This window comes from Myxine glutinosa, unplaced genomic scaffold (assembly GCF_964187855.1).
Source record: "Myxine glutinosa unplaced genomic scaffold, kmMyxGlut1.1 SCAFFOLD_678, whole genome shotgun sequence".
NCBI lineage: Eukaryota > Metazoa > Chordata > Myxini > Myxiniformes > Myxinidae > Myxine > Myxine glutinosa.
In genome coordinates, this window is record NW_027616773.1 from 41,177 (window position 1) to 54,779 (window position 13,603).

Here is a 13,603-nt window from a genome sequence, read left to right on the forward strand (position 1 = left end):
TATATATTTTGTTTGTCTGGTTGATTTGTTTGTGAAATAAATGTTAGCTCTTTCACAAGCCTCGATTCAGTATTACTCTAGTAGCTCATGGTGGTTGAGTATGCACTTTATTGTACAGACCTAAACTCTTCAGGAATCCACTAATTGAAGGTCCAGGAACAATATTTGGTTGGTAACACATTTGCCACTGACGGCGAAATAGCTGAAATGGCCATACCCCTTTTTGGGCCACGCCCCCTTTTTTGCCGTGACTGTATCTACAGAACCGTTGGACCTAGGAGGTTGCCCGACCACTCAAAATTTGCGCAATGGCCACATTATGGGGGGTCAGTAATACATTTTCATATCCAAAAGTCAATGGTTTTTAAGATAATTGCCAAAAACCGATTTCAACATGTTACGAACTACAATTGTATGATACCACCAAGGCCACAACATTATATGACACTTATACCTTTTGCATCATCCTATTTTGGAATTTACTTATTTGGATTTCTACACTTTTCGCCTTTACTACAGCCACAAAACGTGACACATTTAATGTTCCTGTCTCTGCAAGTGCACGTTTTGGTACTCATACATGCTCTTGGGCATTTGCATGGAGGAGGCAGGTCATCGGGCCTGCACGATACTGGCAGTATCACTGGTGTTATGCCAACGTCCGTTGCTTCATACCCATACTGGAGTGGATCTGGTTTGGTGACGGCAGGAGTTGGGGCTTGCAACCACATCTTACACTGAAGAAATGCTCGCTTTATGTGTTCTCGTAGCGTTGATGAACAGCACACAAGCTGGTTGAAGTCCAGTTCTTTCTTGGAGTTGTGGTACTGCTCCCATCGATATTCATCGAAAGTGGAACAGTCGGTCTTCTTTAATCCAGACACAAGGAACTTTTCAGCATTGCTTGTTATCTGTGGTGACAGTTCTTCTACACCAAACCCTTCCAGTAGGGAGAGATCGATGGATGCTTTCAGGCCAGACAGCTTTGGACCCACCTTGCTGGTACTGTCGCAACCGCTGAGAGCATGAATGGCTGGGAGACACGACACCAAACCGTTGTCCAGTTGATCAACCAACATGTGGACTGGTACAGTTTTCTTTGTTTTCCGGTTACCAAGCTTCACGTACAGCTTTTGTAGTTGCCAGGTTGTGTTGAAGTGGAAGATGAGGTTGACAAAGACATCTGTGTCAGGCGAGTCGACCAAGACTGATTGAACCCCGTGTTTCACAACACCATCATTAATATGGAACATGATTCTGTCGTCGGCTTCTTCTTGGTTGCTTGAGAGCTCTGCGATCTGTGTTTCAGTGCCAGCTAACAGTTTCCTGCATTCACCCCCATATACTCCTCCAAAGAATATTTCCTTGTCCGACTCGACATTCTGCAGCATCCACTTGAAGACATACTCCTGCAACCGAACTTTGTTCAACATTGAGCTCCAGAACATATCAAGATCGACAGGGAGTTTCTGATTGTCAGACCCAATGGTGATTGTGATTTGTTCTGAGGAACTTCGCTGTGCCCGTTCCATTTGCTTGATTGATGATTTTTGATAAACATCAAAAATAATGTCTATTCTTGTGGACACGGAGCCTGTAGCAAGAATCCTGTTGGAAAGACTCTCAGCCAATTCCCCGAATGTGTGAAGGCCCATCTTTTTCATCGGTAGTTTACGCACAAGTGCCATGAAGTCCACTATTGTCATCTGAGCGTCACTCTTTACATTCCTCGTCTCCTGTGGAAGGCGACTGACAAGTTCCCTGGCTAAGGAGGCTTTATCGGGCTTCTTCAATTTGATGCCATCTTTACATTCAGTGGTGAGGAACTGGGATGTGCTGGTCAATTCATACTTCAGGAGTTCTAGCATGCTGTACCCTCTTTCTCTAGCATAGTCAATGTACCTAACCGTTTCCGCTGCATCCTTTTTCGCCATCGATTTCTTCGCTGTGAACGGAGTAGAAGTACGTTTCACGAAAACAGTCTTGCGGTTGGTAGGGATTGTATCATGTAGGTGCTTCTCCTTATCCTGAAATCTGGTCTCAACAAACTCTTCATAACTCTTCTCACCAATTTCCAGGCATTCAAGTAATCCGTCGACAACCTCCTGGGGAATGTCAGCTCCAGTAGAGATGTTCTGAAGTCTGATTCCAGCGTCGAACGGATTGTTGATGGATTTTATGTAATCCAGAAGGGCCTTTGCACGAACATGGCCAATCTTCGTAGAACTTGGATTGAACTCATGGTGTAGGCTCAGCTCACTGTCATCTTTGTCTCCCAAGTTGCACCATTCCAGCAGCTGTGCCACATGAAGATCTTTCTCATGCTTTAGGAGATTCCATAAGGCTACTGCTTCTTTCTGTCTGGTCATCCCAATGATACCTCCAGCAACCTTGGCGGGTTTATTGTAACACTTCTCGAGTGCCATGTCAAATCCTACTGCACTGCCTTGTCGGGTAGTGTGGTACATCACCCATCCACCATCTGTAAAGCATCTGTAGATACCCGGGAACTTCCTTTGTAGGTCCAGGCAATCTTCAAGGAACAGCGTACCCCATCTGCTATAGTTTGTCCGGCCAAACCCGAAGAACAAAGGCATGCACCTCCGCACAGCTGAAACGAAAAGATGCCTTGCCTTGCCGAAAAATCGCCTTGCCGAATAGAGTGTGTAAGATCTCTCAGGATAGGATACAGCTCATCCAGAAACAAGCTCCAGTACCTCACATTCTCATTACAGGCCGTTTCTTTCCATTCGGTGAAATACTTCTTCAAGTCTGCATGTAAGATCTTGCTTTCTTCCCAAATCTCTCTGAACTCTGTATGGTCACTATCTAAAGCCTGCTGCATCTTAGTTTCCATGGTCTCTATTTGCTGGTCTAATTCACAACTAGTACTGTCCTGGTCAGGTTGAAACTTCTCAAACATAAGAACTGTCATCACCTCTGATACAAGACTCATTCCCTCCTTGCCTTTGCAATAGTGACCTCCAGTCATGACACTATTCTCTACAACGAGCTTGCCAAAGGCTTCAGTCTCAATCAAAGCCAGATCAATACCGATACAGCCTAAAAACTTCCCAAGGCAAGCGATGACTGCTTCGTAAACATCGTAAACTGCTTCGTCTGCTGGGCTTGATAACACTGAAGTTTCCTGTACAAAATATTTTTGATTAATTAATGATATGGAACAAATATTGTTTCAGATTGATTTAATGTGCATATAATAAATGCAACTATTATTTAAAAACTTACCATGTTTTAGTCACAGCAAGCAGGGATCGAAAGTAGAATTACTTGCCATCAGAGAACACTTTAACACTTCACCTAAACACCTTCACCTAAGAACAGAGGAGAAAGAGTTAAATTGCCTGTAATCTAGGCCTCTTCGGCCTCTACTTGCTTCTCGGTGCGACGCCATGTTGTTTTATGGGATACCGCTGCCTGCATGCAGGCTCAACGACAAAACACCCATGACCGGAATTTCTAGCCATGTCTAGACTCTAGTCTAGACTCTAGACTAAATTCTAGTCTAGACTCTAGTCTAGACTCTAGTCTTGACTCTAGTCTAGACTCTAGTCTAGTCTAGACTCTTCAGGAATCAAGTAATTGAACAATAGGAACAGGAACAGGAACAATTACGAATAATATTGTAGTTCGTAACATGTTGAAATCGGTTTTTGGCAATTATCTTAAAAACCATTGACTTTTGGATATGAAAATGTATTACTGACCCCCCATAATGTGGCCATTGCGCAAATTTTGAGTGGTCGGGCAACCTCCTAGGTCCAACGGTTCTGTAGATACAGTCACGGCAAAAAAGGGGGCGTGACCCAAAAAGGGGTGTGGCCATTTCAGCTATTTCGCCGTCAGTGGCAAATGTGTTACCAACCAAATATTGTTCCTGGACCTTCAATTAGTGGATTCCTGAAGAGTTTAGGTCTGTACAATAAAGTGCATACTCAACCACCATGAGCTACTCTAGTATATACACAAAAAAAAAAAAAAAAAATTGAGGATTTTAGAAATTCCAAAAAAAGTGGTTGACCTTTGGCCTACGTTGACCTTTTGGCCTACGCTGATCTCAAAAATAGTGGGTGGTTGAATTCAGTTAGCCGATATGTAAATCCCAGTCAAGGTAAATCCGCAATATCCCAGTCAAGGTAATCAGGGTATCCCCGACCATCAAACTAAATGTTCGCCATAGTTCACAGATGTTCGATGAGCGTTGTGTCAGGTCAGATTTTTCGATTCAAACAGACATTCTGACCCCATGCAACAAGATGGCGGCACCGGAAAGGGTTTAATTATGCAAGTCACCAAGTCACATGACATCCTGCAGTGCCGCGCAGAGCAGAAACTAATAATATTATTAAACACACATTACATTTTTTCCCTCTAATTCTTCTTCCTCTGTGTTTTTCTTCGTATTTTCTTCCTCATAATATTTGTCCCCTCACTTCTTTTTTTTCCGTTCTCCAATTTTCCTCATCGCCATCTTGGCGGGCCATTCCAATCGCCGACGTCGTACGGGTGACGGTGAATCAACCCATCAGGCGGACTTCTGAGATTAAAACGTCGGCGAATCAACATCGTGAGAAAATCTTTCACTTGTTGTCGATCGACGTTAATCTTGAGCAACCGTCACTTTTCCTCGTTTTCGTTTGACGTTGGGTGAACGTTTCTGTGAGGAATTCGGTTTTTCTTGTTCAAACCCGTTTGTTTTCATGCAATGTTTAACGATCCCACTGGTATAAATGTAAAGATTCTCATTTTTATTTTGTCTCAATATCGCGATCTCACTCACGATTGTTCGCCATTTTGTGAGTGGAATCGAAATTTCTGGCAAGCGGCCTTGCTTGCTTAAATTGGTATTTCCTTTGCTAGTTTCCCCTCAGATACTTTGTAGTTCTTTCGTTTTAGTTTATTCCTCGGTGTTTTATTAAGTTTTATGTGATATGTAAGAAATCCCATCGTTTACCGAATATACGACCGTTCTTTGTCGCTGTTGCGCAGTTTCCCGCCACTGCGGAAAATCGCCGTTCTTATGCTGATTTACTTAGGCCTACTTGGATTTACTTGGATGAAGTAAATTTGGATTTACTCTTAATTTAAAGATTTAATCTTTGGACGTTTTTAAATCTCCAAATAATCGCACGCATTCCTATTTTTTGTTTATATATTTTGTATATGAATAAGATGACAGAAATGCAAAATAGAAATTGTAAAAAAAATAATCTGTCATTTAGATTCTTCACTGTGGTATTTGTAATGTTTTGCCAACCTCTCCTCTCCCACCCTCCTCCCCGACAAGGTCGGAGATAGGGGGAGGGAGGGGCGGCGACGGGTGGGGGGGAGGGAGGGGCGGCGACGGGTGGGAGGGAGGGGCGGAGACGGGTGGGAGGGAGGGGCGGAGACGGGTGCGAGGGAGGGGCGGAGACGGGTGCGAGGGAGGGGCGGAGACGGGTGGGAGGGAGGGGCGGAGACGGGTGCGAGGGAGGGGCGGAGACGGGTGGGAGGGAGGGGCGGAGACGGGTGGGAGGGAGGGGCGGAGACGGGTTGGAGGGAGGGGCGGAGACGGGTGGGAGGGAGGGGCGGAGACGGATGGGAGGGAGGGGCGGAGACGGGTGGGGGGATGGGGTGGAGGGAGGGGCGGAGACGGGTGGGAGGGAGGGGCGGAGACGGGTGGGTGGATGGGGCGGAGACGGGTGGGGGGATGGGGCGGAGACGGGTTGGAGGGAGGGGCGGAGACGGGTGGGGGGATGGGGCGGAGACGGGTGGGGGGAGGGGGCGGAGACGGGTGGGGGGAGGGGGCGGAGACGGGTGGGGGCAGGGGGCGGAGACGGGTGGGAGGGAGGGGCGGAGACGGGTGGGAGGGAGGGGCGGAGACGGGTGGGGGGATGGGGCGGATACGGGTGGGAGGGAGGGGCGGATACGGGTGGGAGGGAGGGGCGGATACGGGTGGGAGGGAGTCGTGGATACGGGTGGGAGGGAGGGGCGGATACGGGTGGGGGGATGGGGCGGATACGGGTGGGAGGGAGGTGCGGAGACGGGTGGGGGGAGGGGGCGGAGACGGGTGGGGGGAGGGGGCGGAGACGGGTGCGAGGGATGGGGCGGAGACGGGTGGGGGGAGGGGCAGAGACGGGTGGAGAGAGGGGGAGGAGACGGGTGGGAGGGAGGGGGCGGAGACGGGTGGGAGGGAGGGGGCGGAGACGGGTGGGAGGGATGGGGCGGAGACGGGTGGGAGGGGCGGGGATGGGTGGGATGGAGGGGCGGAGACGGGTGGGAGGATGGGGCGGATACGGGTGGGGGGATGGGGTGGATACGGGTGGGAGGGAGGGGCGGATACGGGTGGGGGGATGGGGTGGATACGGGTGGGGGGATGGGGCGGATACGGGGGGTGGGATGGGGTGGATACGGGTTGGGGAATGGGGCGGATACGGGTGGGGGGATGGGGCGGAGACGGGGGGGGAATGGGGCGGAGACGGGTGGGGGGATGGGGCGGAGACGGGTGGGGGGATGGGGCGGAGACGGGTGGGAGGGAGGGGCAGAGACGGGTGGGAGGGAGGGGCGGAGACGGGTGGGGGGATGGGGCGGAGACGGGTGGGGGGATGGGGCGGAGACGGGTTGGAGGGAGGGGCGGAGACGGGTGGGGGGATGGGGCGGAGACGGGTGGGGGGAGGGGGCGGAGACGGGTGGGGGGAGGGGCGGAGACGGATGGGGGGAGGGGGCGGAGACGGGTGGGAGGGAGGGGCGGAGACGGGTGGGAGGGAGGGGCGGAGACGGGTGGGAGGGAGGGGCGGAGACGGGTGGGAGGGAGGGGCGGAGACGGGTGGGGGGATGGGGCGGATACGGGTGGGAGGGAGCATCGGATACGGGTGGGAGGGAGGGGCGGATACGGGTGGGAGGGAGTCGTGGATACGGGTGGGGGGATGGGGCGGATACGGGTGGGGGGATGGGGCGGATACGGGTGGGAGGGAGCGTCGGATACGGGTGGGAGGGAGGGGCGGATACGGGTGGGAGGGAGTCGTGGATACGGGTGGGAGGGAGGGGCGGATACGGGTGGGGGGATGGGGCGGAGACGGGTGGGGGGAGGGGGCGGAGACGGATGGGGGGAGGGGGCGGAGACGGGTGGGAGGGAGGGGCGGAGACGGGTGGGAGGGAGGGGCGGAGACGGGTGGGGGGATGGGGCGGATACGGGTGGGAGGGAGCGTCGGATACGGGTGGGAGGGATGGGGCGGAGACGGGTGGGAGGGGCGGGGATGGGTGGGATGGAGGGGCGGAGACGGGTGGGAGGATGGGCCGGAGACGGGGGGGGGAATGGGGCGGAGACGGGTGGGGGGATGGGGCGGAGACGGGTGGGGGGATGGGGCGGAGACGGGTGGGAGGGAGGGGCGGAGACGGGTGGGGGGATGGGGCGGAGACGGGTGGGGGGATGGGGCGGAGACGGGTTGGAGGGAGGGGCGGAGACGGGTGGGGGGATGGGGCGGAGACGGGTGGGGGGAGGGGGCGGAGACGGATGGGGGGAGGGGGCGGAGACGGGTGGGAGGGAGGGACAGAGACGGGTGGGAGGGAGGGGCGGAGACGGGTGGGGGGATGGGGCGGATACGGGTGGGAGGGAGCGTCGGATACGGGTGGGAGGGAGGGGCGGATACGGGTGGGAGGGAGTCGTGGATACGGGTGGGAGGGAGGGGCGGATACGGGTGGGGGGATGGGGCGGATACGGGTGGGAGGGAGGTGCGGAGACGGGTGGGGGGAGGGGGCGGAGACGGGTGGGGGGAGGGGGCGGAGACGGGTGGAGAGAGGGGGAGGAGACGGGTGGGGGGAGGGGCGGAGACGGGTGGAGAGAGGGGGAGGAGACGAGTGGGAGGGAGGGGGCGGAGACGGGTGGGAGGGATGGGGCGGAGACGGGTGGGAGGGGCGGGGACGGGTGGGATGGAGGGGCGGAGACGGGTGGGAGGATGGGGCGGATACGGGTGGGGGGATGGGGCGGATACGGGTGGGAGGGAGGGGCGGATACGGGTGGGGGGATGGGGTGGATACGGGTGGGGGGATGGGGCAGATACGGGGGGTGGGATGGGGTGGATACGGGTTGGGGAATGGGGCGGATACGGGTGGGGGGATGGGGCAGAGACGGGGGGGGGGGGAATGGGGCGGAGACGGGTGGGGGGATGGGGCGGAGACGGGTGGGAGGGGCGGGGATGGGTGGGATGGAGGGGCGGAGACGGGTGGGAGGATGGGGCGGAGACGGGGGGGGGAATGGGGCGGAGACGGGTGGGGGGATGGGGCGGAGACGGGTGGGGGGATGGGGCGGAGACGGGTGGGAGGGAGGGGCGGAGACGGGTGGGGGGATGGGGCGGAGACGGGTGGGGGGATGGGGCGGAGACGGGTTGGAGGGAGGGGCGGAGACGGGTGGGGGGATGGGGCGGAGACGGGTGGGAGGGGCGGGGATGGGTGGGATGGAGGGGCGGAGACGGGTGGGAGGATGGGGCGGAGACGGGGGGGGGAATGGGGCGGAGACGGGTGGGGGGATGGGGCGGAGACGGGTGGGGGGATGGGGCGGAGACGGGTGGGAGGGAGGGGCGGAGACGGGTGGGGGGATGGGGCGGAGACGGGTGGGGGGATGGGGCGGAGACGGGTTGGAGGGAGGGGCGGAGACGGGTGGGGGGATGGGGCGGAGATGGGTGGGGGGAGGGGGCGGAGACGGGTGGGGGGAGGGGGCGGAGACGGATGGGGGGAGGGGGCGGAGACGGGTGGGAGGGAGGGGCGGAGACGGGTGGGAGGGAGGGGCGGAGACGGGTGGGAGGGAGGGGCGGAGACGGGTGGGGGGATGGGGCGGATACGGGTGGGAGGGAGCGTCGGATACGGGTGGGAGGGAGGGGCGGATACGGGTGGGAGGGAGTCGTGGATACGGGTGGGAGGGAGGGGCGGATACGGGTGGGGGGATGGGGCGGATACGGGTGGGAGGGAGGTGCGGAGACGGGTGGGGGGAGGGGGCGGAGACGGGTGGGGGGAGGGGGCGGAGACGGGTGGGGGGAGGGGGCGGAGACGGGTGGAGAGAGGGGGAGGAGACGGGTGGGGGGAGGGGCGGAGACGGGTGGAGAGAGGGGGAGGAGACGAGTGGGAGGGAGGGGGCGGAGACGGGTGGGAGGGATGGGGCGGAGACGGGTGGGAGGGGCGGGGACGGGTGGGATGGAGGGGCGGAGACGGGTGGGAGGATGGGGCGGATACGGGTGGGGGGATGGGGCGGATACGGGTGGGAGGGAGGGGCGGATACGGGTGGGGGGATGGGGTGGATACGGGTGGGGGGATGGGGCGGATACGGGGGGTGGGATGGGGTGGATACGGGTTGGGGAATGGGGCGGATACGGGTGGGGGGATGGGGCAGAGACGGGGGGGGGGGGAATGGGGCGGAGACGGGTGGGGGGATGGGGCGGAGACGGGTGGGGGCATGGGGCGGATACGGGTGGGGGCATGGGGCGGATACGGGTGGGGGGAGGGGGCGGAGGCAGGTGGGGGGAGGGGGCGGAGGCAGGTGGGGGGGGGGTGGGTGGAGGGGAAGTGGACATTAAAAATTGAGCTCTGTCCGATCGACCAGCCAATCATCCGTCCATTGACTTTTGTGTTCGTGATATTTCAAAAACCGTTGAACATTTCGCTTTCACGAGTGGGCCTGGTGGTCCCTCAGTCCAAGTTTCATTGGTCCAAATTTGCTTGCTGTACTGCTTGAGCCTTTTACCAACCAATCCCAGATGTTCTAGGGCCAGGGCGGGAGGGATCGGGGCAATCTCTTCACTTCCATGGTGACAGACAGCTTAGAGACTCAGTGGACTTCAAAATAATTTAATACTTTATTACCCTCGCCTGAAGAGAGGGTATTGCATTTGTGTCTGTTTTTTTGATCCACACAGAATAAATATGATTTTCTCTGGAACCGTTGGTCTGATTGACAGGAAATTTTCACCATCGGTGCAACTCCAGCTGTAGAATTTTAAAATTAGAATTATGACGTCATAGGTCACGTGGTATGGGCGCCATCTTGGAAAAACCGAAAAACATTGCACCTCTATATCTCCCAAAGTGCTGCATAGAAAAAATTGGGACATTGCTCATTGTACAGAACTGTTCATGGGGAATAAAATATATTAATGATGATGTCATAAGTGCCTCCATTATGACGTCATAATTCGACAAGTACAAAACTTCATCCAATCAAGATGAAATTTCTTGAGCGGCATCTAGGGATAAACTCGTGGAGAAAAAATAAATTATGACGTCATCGGTCACGTGGTCGACCGCCATTTTTTTTAACACAAAAGCCTTAAAACCACGGCAAACACATCCTGGCGAGGGTCTGCAATCTCTGATTGCTCTTTCTAGTTTTCTAACTGGTATCTCCACCCAGGTCATACTATCCTCTTCAACTAAAGTATCAAACAAGCCCGGCTACGCCGCTGTTGGACTTTCGGTCTTGTTTAATTTGTTTTTTGAAATTATCCCTAAACAAGGGTGAAAGCTACTCAAGGTTTTTGGGTTGTATATAGTACAGTACTCGTATCGGTAATCGGCACTCACACTGACTCCAATCGGCTGATGCTGATTCCCGAAAAATTGCTGATATCGGCCTGTGCTGATTACCGATATCGGCCCAGCGCTAATTAGGTTATTGCACTGAAATAACCTCAGAGTGGGTCCCAGTGTCCATCCCGAACTCCGTTTGTAAGTACGTCAGTTAACATTTGACTAAAACATCTCGCAAACCACCGAACGATTATGGACAAAATTTGGTATGATGCATCAGGACAACAAGGTCTCAAGGGGTTGTGCCTTTTTTTTTTCTTTTTTTTTGTATACAGAATCGAGGCTCGTGAAAGAGCTAACATTTATTTCACAAACAAATCAACCAGACAAACAAAATATATAAAAAGAGGGAGCGGAAGACAAGATGGGGAGAGAAGGGGAAGCACACAAACACAACATTTGAGAGCAGGGAGATGTGTGGGAGGGAGAGGGCTTGGGGGGAGGAGGCGTGGGAAGGGGTGGGGGAAGTAACTCCCATCCAGATTCTCCCATCCAGATGTGCTTCCGATGCGGGGATGAAACGGGGGTTTGCCCCAAATATTGGTATTTCATTCAAAAATCTTCTCATAAACCTGCAGATAGACACAGACCAAACCCATCATGAGTCATCTGGACAATGCCCTAATCTAGAGGTGTGCTCCTCATGGCCGTATCTCCCTCGAAAAGGGGGCCACTGGCCCCATTCCCGAATCCATCATTTTCACTAAAACATCTCCACAACTACAAGAGTGATACGGACCAAATTTGGTGCAATGCATCAGAACAGTCAGGTCTCATGGAGTTGTGCTTCCTATCCGGATACGCCCATTTAAAGGAGATAAAAGGGGGTTTAGCCTCAGTCAGGTAATTTATTTGAAAATCTTCTCAGAAACCGTTGCGAAATAACCATCAGTTCCCCATGGGGTTTATTTTATTAGTTACTAGCCGAAAGCACCCGGCGTTGCCCGGGTTCTTTTTGAATGAATTTATTACTATAATTCAGCTTTTACTCGTGGCCGGAGAAGATTGACTACGATAATTCAGCTCAGCTTTTAATTGCGAAATGGGCCAAGCCCGGCCGATGCCGCCTCGACCGGCCTCGCCACCTTGCCTATAACCTTCCCGGGGCCCGTCCCGACATTTTTGGTTCTTTTTGAATGAATTTACTACCATAATTCAGCTTTTACTCGTGGCCGTAGAAGATTGACTACTATAATTCAGCTCAGCTTTTAATTGCGAAATGGGCCCGGCCCGGCCGAAGCGGCCTCGACCGGTCTCGCCACCTCGCCTAAAACCTTCCCGGGGCACGTCCCGACATTTTTTTGTGTTAGAGGTTTCCTCCTATCTTTCACCGTTCAGGAGATTAGCTTGCGCAGACAAACAAACAAAAACTTTCTTTTGTATATATAATAAATAAATAAATAATATATATAATAGATAGAAGATAGAAGATAGATTATAACAATTTTATAATGAATACTGTGTACGTATGCAATTATTTTTTCCTATCAAAGTTAAATGGAGTCTAGTTTTGTTCATTCAACCATCTATGATTAACTTTGCACCATCGGTATAGCGGCTGAATTCAGTGTCATTGTCTCAAGCAGAACGCTCACTCATTTTTCATAAATAAGAGAAGAACTCACCTCAAATGCATCCTTTGTTTGTTTTGAAAGTTGCAACTGGTGCTCATAATCTCTTTTACTGCCACAGATCACTTTTTTGAATCCAGCAATCTACTGTTTTGTTCATGACATGGAGCACTGTCATGAGTTCACGGATCATTCTGCAGTTGTTACGGATATGGAGAAAACCCAGTCTGGAGACTTTATTCCTTCTTCCAGCATCCTAGGTTCTGTCTCCAGGCTTCTTGATGACAGTGACAACACCATGGAAGATAGATTTTGTGAACGGTAATAGAGCAGCATCAAAATACAAACGTATTGCTCTTAAGCAACTGGGTTTTGTTTTTTGTAATAATACTGTTATTGTATAAGTTGTTTAGTCATGATTACTCTTTCTTTTTGAGTAAAGGGTTTGTTGTACTCATGCTTTCATTTTGGGTAAGATGATTGTCATACATTTATAGCAACATCTGCAGCAAGTGCAAGCTCGGTGACACAAATTTAATTGGCAAAACATTATCTTATTGTCTGAACTGCCTTAATCTTGGTTTATAATTTCAATCAAACCATGTATTTTTATTCACTGAAAGAATGTTGGGTAATTGTCGAATAATTTATTACCTCCGCCACCAAAGGTGGATGGAGCTTATGTTTTCACTCCTGTCTGTCTGTTTTTATTAAGTAACTGACTTTTCATGTTCTTATTTTCAGCAATGAACGTGCTGGCTTGCAAGATGCTTCTTTGATTTTGGACAAAAAAAGTGGCAAGGAAGCAAACTTTCAAAGCTGCAATGGTAATGATACGAGTACCAAGGCTTATTTTGAAGATATTTATGAAGAAAAAGAAATTCAGGGAAAGCCACATGTTACGTTTTCTAATAATTCTGAAATGTGGAAACCAAATTTGACATGGGCACCTTTGCTTTGTACACAGCCTCCTGTTGTTAATCAGTCCAACGAGTCAAATAATCTGTTTCCATATCTTGATTATGGCAATGTGTCGAGACCATTTTTCGAAATATCTGAAAACAATTGCTCATTTGAAGAATACAATGAAAACGAGGAGCTGTATTCAAATGAGGCTTGTAGTAACCCTGAAAGGAAAATTACATCTGGATGGCAAGGGTATGGATGCAGTTCAAGCCCTCGGCAAATAGGTCATGGTTCCGATAAAACTTTCTTCCAACCAGCGCACTCCTTTAGCAGTGTTCCTTGTGCAGATGAGAGTAAAGAAGCAAACCGACTCTCTTCCTTTTCTAGTAGAGATAATTTTGATGCTTGTTTTCCTCAAAATGATATGAGTTTTGGAAATAGGACAGAGGAAGAAAAAGCTTCCAAATCATTTGGAAATACTCCTGCATGGAACTCTTTCCTTGCAGTTGGTTATCAGAGGAAAGAAGAAAAATATAGTAACAAACTTGAAA

At 52.5% G+C, this 13,603-nt stretch overlaps 1 long non-coding RNA gene across 1 annotated transcript; it reads left to right on the forward strand.

Annotated features, from left to right (window-relative positions):
* The first annotated feature begins 4,507 nt into the window (after positions 1 to 4,507).
* Positions 4,508 to 12,980, forward strand: LOC144889074 (uncharacterized). Its single transcript, XR_013621575.1, has 3 exons — positions 4,508 to 4,588; positions 12,268 to 12,467; positions 12,891 to 12,980. It is a non-coding gene; the product is annotated as an uncharacterized LOC144889074 (long non-coding RNA).
* The last annotated feature ends 623 nt before the right edge of the window (positions 12,981 to 13,603 follow it).